This window comes from Arachis hypogaea, unplaced genomic scaffold, assembly GCF_003086295.3.
Source record: "Arachis hypogaea cultivar Tifrunner unplaced genomic scaffold, arahy.Tifrunner.gnm2.J5K5 arahy.Tifrunner.gnm2.scaffold_498, whole genome shotgun sequence".
Classification (NCBI taxonomy): Eukaryota; Viridiplantae; Streptophyta; class Magnoliopsida; order Fabales; family Fabaceae; genus Arachis; species Arachis hypogaea.
The window spans coordinates 1-11,000 of NW_027255707.1; the positions used below are offsets into that span (position 1 = coordinate 1).

At 35.4% G+C, this 11,000-nt stretch overlaps 1 long non-coding RNA gene across 1 annotated transcript; it reads right to left on the minus strand.

Annotated features, from left to right (window-relative positions):
- Positions 1 to 9,340: 9,340 nt before the first annotated feature.
- On the minus strand, positions 9,341 to 10,659 carry LOC114927400 (uncharacterized). The gene is made up of 2 exons (XR_003817697.2): positions 9,992 to 10,659; positions 9,341 to 9,837 (listed from the first exon to the last, which is right to left on the minus strand). It is a non-coding gene; the product is annotated as an uncharacterized lncRNA (long non-coding RNA).
- Positions 10,660 to 11,000: the final 341 nt, after the last annotated feature.

An 11,000-nucleotide genomic window follows, 5' to 3' on the forward strand; every position in this document is an offset into this window, starting at 1 on the left:
ATTTTCCGTTGATGATTTTTCACATGTAGTCATGACCATGTGATTAACATCATTCATATTTTAATGTGCATTAATTACCACCTTTCCCGTTCTCTTCCTTGCTCTATCCCTTGACATTTTAACGTACTTTCTCTTTTCTCTCTTTTAGAATGGCCACCAAGAAAGGCAAGGAGAAAGCTACTCCCAAACCACCAGCAAGAAGAGGAACAAAAAGAGCATTAGTGGCAGAACCATCTTCAACTACAGTAAAGTCCTCAACAAAAAGAATTAAGAGGATTATAAAGGTTAATGAAAAAGAGAAAGCCTTCCCAGCAAAGGAAACTGCGCGATTTACCAATCGCTACTGTGAGCAGATGTTCCCCATCCTGGCAGAAAGAAGTTACAACAACGAATACCTTCTTATCCTCCCGACCCATATTGCTGAATTTGTTGAGCCGCAAATTGTGCAGAGACAATGGGGTTTCCTACAGAGACAGCCACGGCAGGTTAATCTTTCTTGGGTAGTCGAATTCTACTCTAATTTCCACCTGCCAACTCTGCAGTCTGTCTATGTCCGTCAGAAGCAAGTCCCCATTACAAAAGAGGCCATTCAACGAGCTTTAGATCTTCCCCCTACTCCAGAAGGACTGGACGCATTTCAAGAAGCCGCACTCAAGCGCCAGATGTACCAATTTGACTGGGACACTGTTCTCAGAGTTATCGCACTACCTGGCAGCAGATGGATTTATGGATACCATCATTCCCATCCTAAGGGAATATCGGCTGTAAATCATGTTGCTTGTATGCGAAGTTTGTATTCATAGGTTTTGATGAATGACAAACCAACAAACGACATGAAAGACAAACCAACAAACAACTTGAATGAACAAGCATATTGAAAGATCAACCAACATTCAACGTTGAGGAATGAAGAGTTGAAAGCAACACAACAACAACAAGAAACTCAAGTCCACAACATTTGAAGACAAGTATAGTGTCTTAGGACTTAGGTAACTTCTTGTTAAGAACCAATTGCTAAATCTCTCAACACACACTCACAAAATGTTTTGATGCACATCATGCAATTCGATGCTAGCCAAATGGTTTAAAAACTTGTTTTCAAAGGTACAAAAGCATAGGAATTGACTCCAACAAGTTTGAGATCAATTCTAAGTAGTTTAAAGTGATTTTAAGCCATTTTTTAAGGTTTGCATCGATGCACACTCATCTTGCATCGATGCAAAGCAGGCAACGACTTTTTGCATCGATGCAAAGATGTTTGCATCGATGCAACCTAGCTGAAAATTCAAATTTCAGCTTCAAAGACACATTTGCATCGATGCAAAGTGTTATGCATCGATGCAAATGATTCAAAAACATAAAAAACGGCTAGTTTTAACAAAACGGCTCCATCCCATTAACTCCCAAACGTTTCTAAGGTTTGGGAAGTCTATAAATAGATGGATTAAAGCCTTATTTCATACATGTGAGTATTTGCAAACTATCTTGTTCATATTCTTTCATTCTACACATTTTTAAAGTGTTATAATACACAATTTGAGAGAGCAATATCAATTGGTTCAATAGTGCTGAACTTGTAATCATACACTCTTCTAGAGAGTATTCATTTCATCTCAACAATTCTTTGAGAATTGTTTTTCTTGTTACACTTTGTAAATTGGGGTGTGATCTCCAAGGTTGAGTCAAGAGTTACAAACACTATAGTCGGTGAGGATACCAAAGAGGTATACTAAGTACTCAAGGCAAATCTTAGAGAAGGTATCTCTAAGTGGAGTGGGTTAGTATACGAGTGGTGATCATATACCGTGAGGTGTTAGAAACTAAGGACTCGGATTGTAAAAGGTTTTGCGCGAGCACCTTGAAGCTTGGCAATAGTGGAACTTCTCAATATCGATTGAGAAAGAAAGTGGACGTAGGACAAGGATTGTGCCGAACCACTCTAAATAGCGTTTGCTTCTCTCCAAACTCATCTCTTCTATATTATTGTCTTTTACCTTTAAGCAAATAAATTGTGATCGAAAAGTAGCTTCGTAAGTACTTAAGGAATAGCTTAAGTCCGATTGGTGAAAAGCTTGATCAATTTATTTGAGTTGGTGTCTATTGGAAAGTAAAAGCTCCTTATAAATGCTTAGCAATTGAGTTAAGCTCTTGGAAAAATACTAGTACAATAACACTTTTATATATTGTCTTTAACTTCCGCAAAAAGATTTCTTGTTGTTGCAATACTCAATTCACCCCCCCCTCTTGAGTAATTGTGCATAGGTTCAACAAGTGGCATCAGAGCTTAACCCTTTGAAAGACTTAACCGTTTAAGGGAAAAGATCATGGCAAGCACAAGCTTTAACAACAACAACACTAGTGAAGGTAACTCAACCGCTAGACCTCCTCTTTTTAGCGGAACAAATTACTCTTATTGGAAAAATAAGATGAGAATTTGGATCCGTTCTCAAGATGTGAGAATTTGGAAAGTGATTGAGAATGGAAATCACATTCCAACAAAGACAACAAGCGCTAAAGAAGGAGAAGTCTCCGTCTTAAAGCAAGTACCGAAAGGAGAAAATGAATATAGTGACGATGATTGGAAGAAAGTGGCAATGAATGATAAAGCCATCAACTTCATCCATTGTGCACTTAACGAGCATGACTATATGAAGATCTCTACATGTGAAACCGCTAAAGAGATTTGGGATAAACTCCAAATCACTTACGAAGGAACCGACCACGTTAAAGAATCAAAGGTATTTATGTTGGTTCATGAATGGGAAAATTTTAAAATGAAAGATGAAGAGAGCATTGAAGAAGCTCTTGAAAGACTCTCCAAGATCTTCAACAACCTAAGCATGCTTGGCACAAAATACAATGATAAACAAATTGTGACCAAGGTGCTTACAAGCCTTACACCAAAATGGAACTCCAAAGTGAACGCCATTGTGGAAGGAAGGCTCTATGATCAACTTACATTTGATCAACTACGAGGTAATCTTCTCACCTATGAGATGACTATGCTAAATAGACAAAAAGGTGAAGAAAGCAAGAAGAAAAGTCTCGCCCTTAAAACAACATCACTACAAGAAGAGAGTGATGATAATGAAGAAGAAGGAGATGAAGAATTTGCACTCTTATTAAAAAGATTCAATAAGTTTGCAATGAAGAAAAACTTCAAGAGCAAAACAAAGGTACCAAAATGCTATGAGTGTGGAGAAGTTGGACACATTAAACCCAATTGTCCAAAACTTCAAAAGGAGGACAAAAACAAGAAATTTAAGAAGAAGGAGAAAGCATACATATCATGGGAGAACGAGGATGAATCCGACTCCGATGACGACGAGGTTGCAAATCTTTGCTTAATGGCAAGCGAAGAAAAGGTTAGTAATGACAACTCCACTTCTTTTAATTTACAAGATGAATATGATGCCTTACTTGAGGTGTACACAAAACTTACCCAAGATTATTCTCTCCTAAAGAAAAAGAATATGGATCTTTTAAAACAAAATGAGATGTTGAAAAATGAGAATATCAATCTTGGAAAAGATAAGTGTAGCACAAGTAGTGATCCATACAAATCTTGTAAAATGCATGAAAATGAAATTACAAATCTTAAGAACACTTTAGCTAAGTTCAATGAATCTTCAAAGAACTTAGATAAAATGTTGAAAAATCAAAAGCATGTTCATAATAAGGAAGGTTTAGGTTTTGAAAAAGGAAATTTTAAAAATACTAAAACTCCTATTAGGCAACCGCAAGCCCAAAAGGCAAGCATGCCTAAAAGGAATGAAGCCTTTAAACATCCTCCTCAACATGCTTCATTTAGAAATTATAATCACAATGCATATAGATCAAAAGATGTTGCATTTAGGAAACAATCTAGGCAACCATTTAGAAACATGCATAGGATGCATAATCCAAATGTCATATGTCATTATTGCAATAAAGTAGGTCATATAGCACCCGTATGCTTTACAAGAATTAAACATATAAACTTTCATAGTCAAGATACGAGATGGGCACCTTATGAGCATTATGCTCATACTAACCATCAAGGACCCAAATTCACTTGGGTACCTAAATCCCAATTTTAATTGTTTTGTAGGTACGTGTTGGAGCTAAGGATACAAATTGGTATGTTGATAGTGGATGCTCCAAACACATGACCGGCGATGAATCAAAGTTCACCGCAATAGAGCCTACAAACGGAGGAAATGTGATCTATGGAGACAACAACACCGGCAAAGTAATCGGCGTTGGAAAAGTTGGTAAAAATTCTTCTACCTCCATAGATAATGTTATACTTGTCAAAGGTCTCAAACATAATCTCATTAGTGTTAGCCAACTTTGTGACAAAGGAAACTTAGTTACCTTTGACTCAAAATGTTGTTTGATAAAAAGGCAAGACACTAATGAAATTGTGCTAATTGGACACCGTGTTGACAATGTATACATGATTAATATAGATGAAGTTTCCTCAAATGATGTGAAATGCCTTGTTAGTAAAAATGATGAAACTTGGTTATGGCATCGTAGAGTAGCTCATGCTAACATGGACCATCTTAGCAAGTTGGTCTCTAAAGAGTTAGTAATTGGCTTACCAAAGCTACGTTTTGAAAAAGACATCCTTTGCGACGCATGTCAAAAGGGAAAACAAGTAAAGGCCTCTTTTAAATCTAAAAACATTGTTTCGACAACAAGGCCATTACAACTTTTGCACATGGATTTATTTGGTCCTTCCAGGACTATGAGCTTTGGTGGCAATTACTATGCTTTAGTGATTGTTGATGATTACTCTCGATTTACATGGACCTTGTTTCTAGCAAACAAGAGTGATGCATTTCGAGCATTCAAAAGATTAGCCAAAGTTATTCAAAATGAAAAGAATTTGCATATATCATCTATTAGAAGTGATCATGGTGGAGAATTTGAAAACAATCTTTTTGAAACTTTTTGTGAAGAAAATGGCATTGAGCATAATTTTTCCTCTCCTAGAACACCACAACAAAATGGTGTGGTTGAAAGGAAAAATCGTCATTTAGAAGAAATGGCGAGAACTATGCTCAATGAGGCTAATATTCCTAAGTACTTTTGGGCGGATGCGGTTAGTACCGCGTGTTATGTTATGAATAGGATTATCATTCGACCTATTCTTAAGAAAACACCGTACGAATTGTACAAAGGAAGAAAGCCAAATATTTCCCACCTTCACGTCTTTGGTTGTAAATGCTTTATTCTAAATAATGGAAAAGATAACTTAGGCAAATTTGATGCTAAGGCTGATGAAGGAATCTTCTTAGGCTATTCTTTAACTAGCAAAGCTTTTAGAGTATATAATAAACGCATCATGACTATGGAAGAAAGTATTCATGTCGCTTTTGATGAAACTAACCGTTGTTATGCTAGAAAAGATTTTGATGAAAATGTAGAAAACTTTGATTCACTAAATTTGAATGGTGAAGACAAAGAAAAAGATTTAAATAAAGCCTCTACAACAAAGGATAATGTTCAAGTTGAAGAAATTGCATCATCCCAAGCACAAATAAATGCACTTCCAAAGGACTGGCGTACTTCAAAGGATCATCCTCTAGACAACGTCATTGGTAATGTTTCGAAAGGGGTAACAACTCGATCCTCTTTTAAAATTTATTTACATATAGTGCTTTTGTTTCTCAAATTGAACCATCTACCATTGAGTCCGCAATTGATGATGAACATTGGGTTATGGCAATGCAAGAGGAGCTTAACCAATTCAAACGAAATGACGTTTGGGAATTGGTGCCTAAACCAAGTAATCAAACAATTGTCGGAACAAAATGGGTTTTTAGAAATAAACTCGATGAAAATGGTACAATTGTTAGAAACAAAGCTAGATTGGTAGCTAAAGGTTATAATCAAGAGGAAGGCATTGATTATGACGAAACTTATGCTCCGGTAGCTAGATTAGAAGCTATTAGGATGTTACTTGCTTTTGCATCCTCTTATAACTTCAAACTTTATCAAATGGATGTTAAGAGTGCCTTTCTTAATGGTTTCATTCAAGAAGAAGTATATGTTGAACAACCTCCCGGTTTTGAGGATTATGAAAATCCTAATCATGTTTTTAAACTGAAGAAAGCTCTTTATGGTCTTAAACAAGCTCCAAGAGCTTGGTATGAACGTTTGAGCAAGTTTTTAATAGAAAAGGGTTTTAGAAGAGGGAAGGTTGATACAACTTTATTTATCATGATTGAAAACAAAAATATCCTTTTGGTACAAGTTTACGTCGATGACATAATATTTGGTTCAACTAACGAATCACTTTGCAAGTTTTTCTCAAACCTCATGCAAAGTGAATTTGAAATGTCCATGATGGGCGAACTCAACTTCTTCCTTGGTCTTCAAATCAAACAAGGAAAAGAAGGAACTTTCGTTGGCCAAACCAAATATTGCAAGGAATTGCTCAAAAGATTTGGAATGGACAATGCTAAGGCAATAGACACACCAATGAGCACTACTTGCTACCTTGACAAAGATGAACAAGGTAAAACATAGATGTAAAGAAGTATAGAGGCATGATAGGATCATTGCTTTATCTAACGGCAAGTAGGCCAGATATCATGTTTAGTGTATGCATGTGTGCGAGATACCAAGCTAATCCTAAGGAATCTCACTTAAGTGCGGTGAAAAGGATTATGAAGTATCTCATAGGAACATTAAATGTTGGATTGTGGTATCCGAAAGGATCCACTTGTGATTTGATTGGTTATTCCGATTCCGATTTTGCCGGTTGCAAATTGGATAGGAAAAGCACTAGCGGCACTTGTCACTTGCTAGGAAACTCTCTTGTTTCATGGCATAGTAAGAAACAAGTAAGTGTAGCCTGTCTACCGCCGAAGCCGAGTATGTAGCCGCCGGTAGTTGTTGCGCCCAAATTTTATGGATGAAACAACAACTTGTGGACTATGGACTCATGCTTGATCACATTCCTATCAAATGTGATAATACTAGTGCAATAAATTTAACCAAGAATCCGGTTCAACATTCAAGAACCAAGCATATTGAGATTAGACATCACTTCATAAGAGACCATGTTGAAAAGGGTGATGTGGTTATTGAATTTGTCGAAACTAGTAAACAACTAGCGGACATCTTCACTAAACCTTTATGTAAAGAAAGTTTTTTTAACATCCGAAATGAACTTGGTATCTTAGATTCTAATCTAATATAATTGTTTGAATTCATTGTATTTATATTGCTATTTTATCTTTACTAACTTAAGCATTGGAGATATCCAATTAGCCATTGTTTTGTAGGTTTATGAGTTGATGAATGAGTGATTAATCTTGAGGTAGATTGAAGTATTTGAAGATTATAAACAATGGAGGATCAACAAATTGAAGATTTTTTTAAATCAAGTCACTTTTATGCTTATGTTATTTCATTATATGAATGTTAAACTAACTCCTAGTAAGCTAAGGATTTCTATTATGGTTTAATATTTGATATGCTCTTCATAATTTTGTTTAATGATTAATGCTTGTATGCTTATTTGGTGAATAACTCAAATAGGCTTGGTACCCTATTTTAAGTTAATGAGCATGCTTTAATATATTTCACTTATTTAGGGGGAATTATGCATGCTTGTTTATATATGAAAAGAGAAATCAAATTCTTTTGAAAGGGGAAATATCTATTTTCATTGTTTTATGCATGCTTCTATGACACATTTCAAAATCCTTTCTTTTTGATAATGTCAAAAGGGGGAAGAGAAGTTTGAGGATATTTGAAATTTTAAACTTTTGAAAAAGAAGAAGTTTAAGGATTTGAAAAGAAGAAATAAGTTTGTGAAACAATTTTTTCAAAAAGACTTCCGCTAAGCAAAAACTTTGATATCTAAATGTTTTCTTTGATAAACGCCCGTTAAGGGAACAAATGCACATATTTAGGGGGAACTCCTGCAAAATTTTTTTTGTGAAGTCTTCTCCAAAGCTTTCTATAAAACAAAGTGCATTATTGTTGCTTTCAAAATCATTTAAATGCATATCCTCAAAATTGGTTTGTCATTATCAAAAAGGGGAAAATTGTAAATCATGTTGCTTGTATGCGAAGTTTGTATTCATAGGTTTTGATGAATGACAAACCAACAAACGACATGAAAGACAAACCAACAAACAACCTGAATGAAAAAGCATATTGAAAGATCAACCAACATTCAACGTTGAGGAATGAAGAGTTGAAAGCAACACAACAACAACAAGAAACTCAAGTCCACAACATTTGAAGACAAGTATAGTGTCTTAGGACTTAGGTAACTTCTTGTTAAGAACCAATTGCTAAATCTCTCAACACACACTCACAAAATTTTTGATGCACATCTTGCAATTCGATGCTAGCCAAATGGTTTAAAAACTTGTTTTCAAAGGTACAAAAGCATAGGAATTGACTCCAACAAGTTTGAGATCAATCTAAGCATTTTAAAGTGATTTTAAGCCATTTTTAAGGTTTGCATCGATGCACACTCATCTTGCATCGATGCAAAGCATGCAACGACTTTTGCATCGATGCAAAGATGTTTGCATCGATGCAACCTAGCTGAAAATTCAAATTTCAGCTTCAAAGACACATTTGCATCGATGCAAAGTGTTATGCATCGATGCAAATGATTCAAAAACATAAAAAACGGCTAGTTTTAACAAAACGGCTCCATCCATTAACTCCCCAACGTTTCTAAGGTTTGGGAAGTCTATAAATAGATGGATTAAAGCCTTATTTCATACATGTGAGTATTTGCAAACTATCTTGTTCATATTCTTTCATTCTACACATTTTTAAGGTGTTATAATACACAATTTGAGAGAGCAATATCAATTGGTTCAATAGTGCTAAACTTGTAATCATACACTCTTCTAGAGAGTACTCATTTCATCTCAACAATTCTTTGAGAATTGTTTTCTTGTAACACTTTGTAAATTGGAGTGTGATCTCCAAGGTTGAGTCAAGAGTTATAAACACTATAGTCGGTGAGGATACCAAAGGAGTATACTAAGTACTCAAGGCAAATCTTAGAGAAGGAATCTCTAAGTGGAATGGGTTAGTATACGAGTGGTGATCATATACCGTGAGGTGTTAGAAACTAAGGACTCGGATTGTAAAAGGTTTTGCGCGAGCACCTTGAAGCTTGGCAATAGTGGAACTTCTCAATAGCGATTGAGAAAGAAAGTGGACGTAGGACAAAGATTGTGCCGAACCACTCTAAATAGCGTTTGCATCTCTCCAAACTCATCTCTTCTATATTATTGTCTTTTACCTTTGAGCAAATAAATTGTGATCGAAAAGTAGCTTCGTAAGTACTTAAGAAATAGCTTAAGTCCGATTGGTGAAAAGCTTGATCAATTTATTTGAGTCGGTGTCTATTGGAAAGTAAAAGCTCCTTATAAATGCTTAGCAATTGAGTTAAGCTCTTGGAAAAATACTAGTACAATAACACTTTTGTATATTGTCTTTAACTTTCGCAAAAAGATTCATTGTTGTTGCAATACTCAATTCACCCCCCCCCTCTTGAGTAATTGTGCATAGGTTCTACAAACATGACCCGAATTCTTTGGTGTCGTTATGCAGTAAGGGAGGGAACACAACAATATCAACATTCAGAAAACTCAATTCCTCGACAACCAAGTAATCATCTATTGAATTGTCATAACCAAGCCCCAATCTAGATTTATGCACGTTCCGATTTGGAGGTGGTCGTCATACTTTAGCGAGAATCTGTGAATGGGTTTCAATTTTCAAATGATGAAATTCATACTCGAGTTTGTGTCGTAGAAGCACGTCTCCACAAGAACCTTATGTGATCTGAACACCATCAAACGGCTGTAAGGAAAATGGGTTTCAATAGCCAAATAATAATATATACCAGTGTACTATACGGATACGGGAAATGTGTTTCTCCATCTAAACAATGTTGCTTGACTAATTTACAATTAATATAGTCCTCAAATGTATTAAGAGAGAAAAAAAATGTTACCTTAGGAGCAGTAGCTGTCTCTCCACTCTCCAATCGCCAACTATCTTGATTGAAATTTGGAATTTGGATGAATCGATAGTGTGAAAGACTTGGGGAGCATCAGAGCATGGTTGGAAAAAAGTATCCCTTTTCTAAAATAAAAAAGAATAAAAGAAAAGCATGTTTTTCTTAAAATTAGGGTTCTCGTACACTCGTTGGAAATCATATATATATATACTTACATAATAAGTTCAACTACAGAACAAAACGTACAAAGCACTCAGTTATGCCTCACTTCCACACCAATGTTCGAGTTATGAAACAGTACTTTAAATAGACAATACACACAAGACTAATTCAAATCACATTAAAATCGATTTTTGTCCTCATGAAGAACTACGTCGCTCTTTCATCCTTTTTTATCTTTAACATTGACAATTGACTTAACCTCATAAAGACAGTAATAATAAAGGCAATACTGGAACATATGATGCAGCAGTGATCAAAAGAATTCAGAACAGCCAGTGATAAATGCAATTTGCTAATTTCATTCAACGTATGCAGCTTGATAGCTGGCTCATTCTTAGGGCCTCAAGGTTAGCTTCTGGAGAGCAGCATTAATTCTATCTTCCGTGAACATCCTGTTGCTTTCATAAAAATCAAGTATCTCCATCGATATATTTTTTACCTGTCAAAACAACCACGACCCAAGATCAAAATTTTCATTATTGCTCGAATAAGTGGAAGCCTAGCCGATTCATCATATTCGTAACATTTTCAATTTAAGTGATTATAACCTGATGCAACAGCATAAACCCACTCCACAATAAATGTATCCAAAACTAACACCCAACCCTTCCCACCTAACCTACATAGATTAATCATTAACAAGAAACATTCAAGATATATTGTTTTGGTCTGTAAGATATTATGAAAATCTAGTTTCAGGATGCAAACTACTATTTTGAAGAATTTGAACAAAATTATCATAATTTTTAACGGACTTAAAACCTATTAATTTTATATAGTG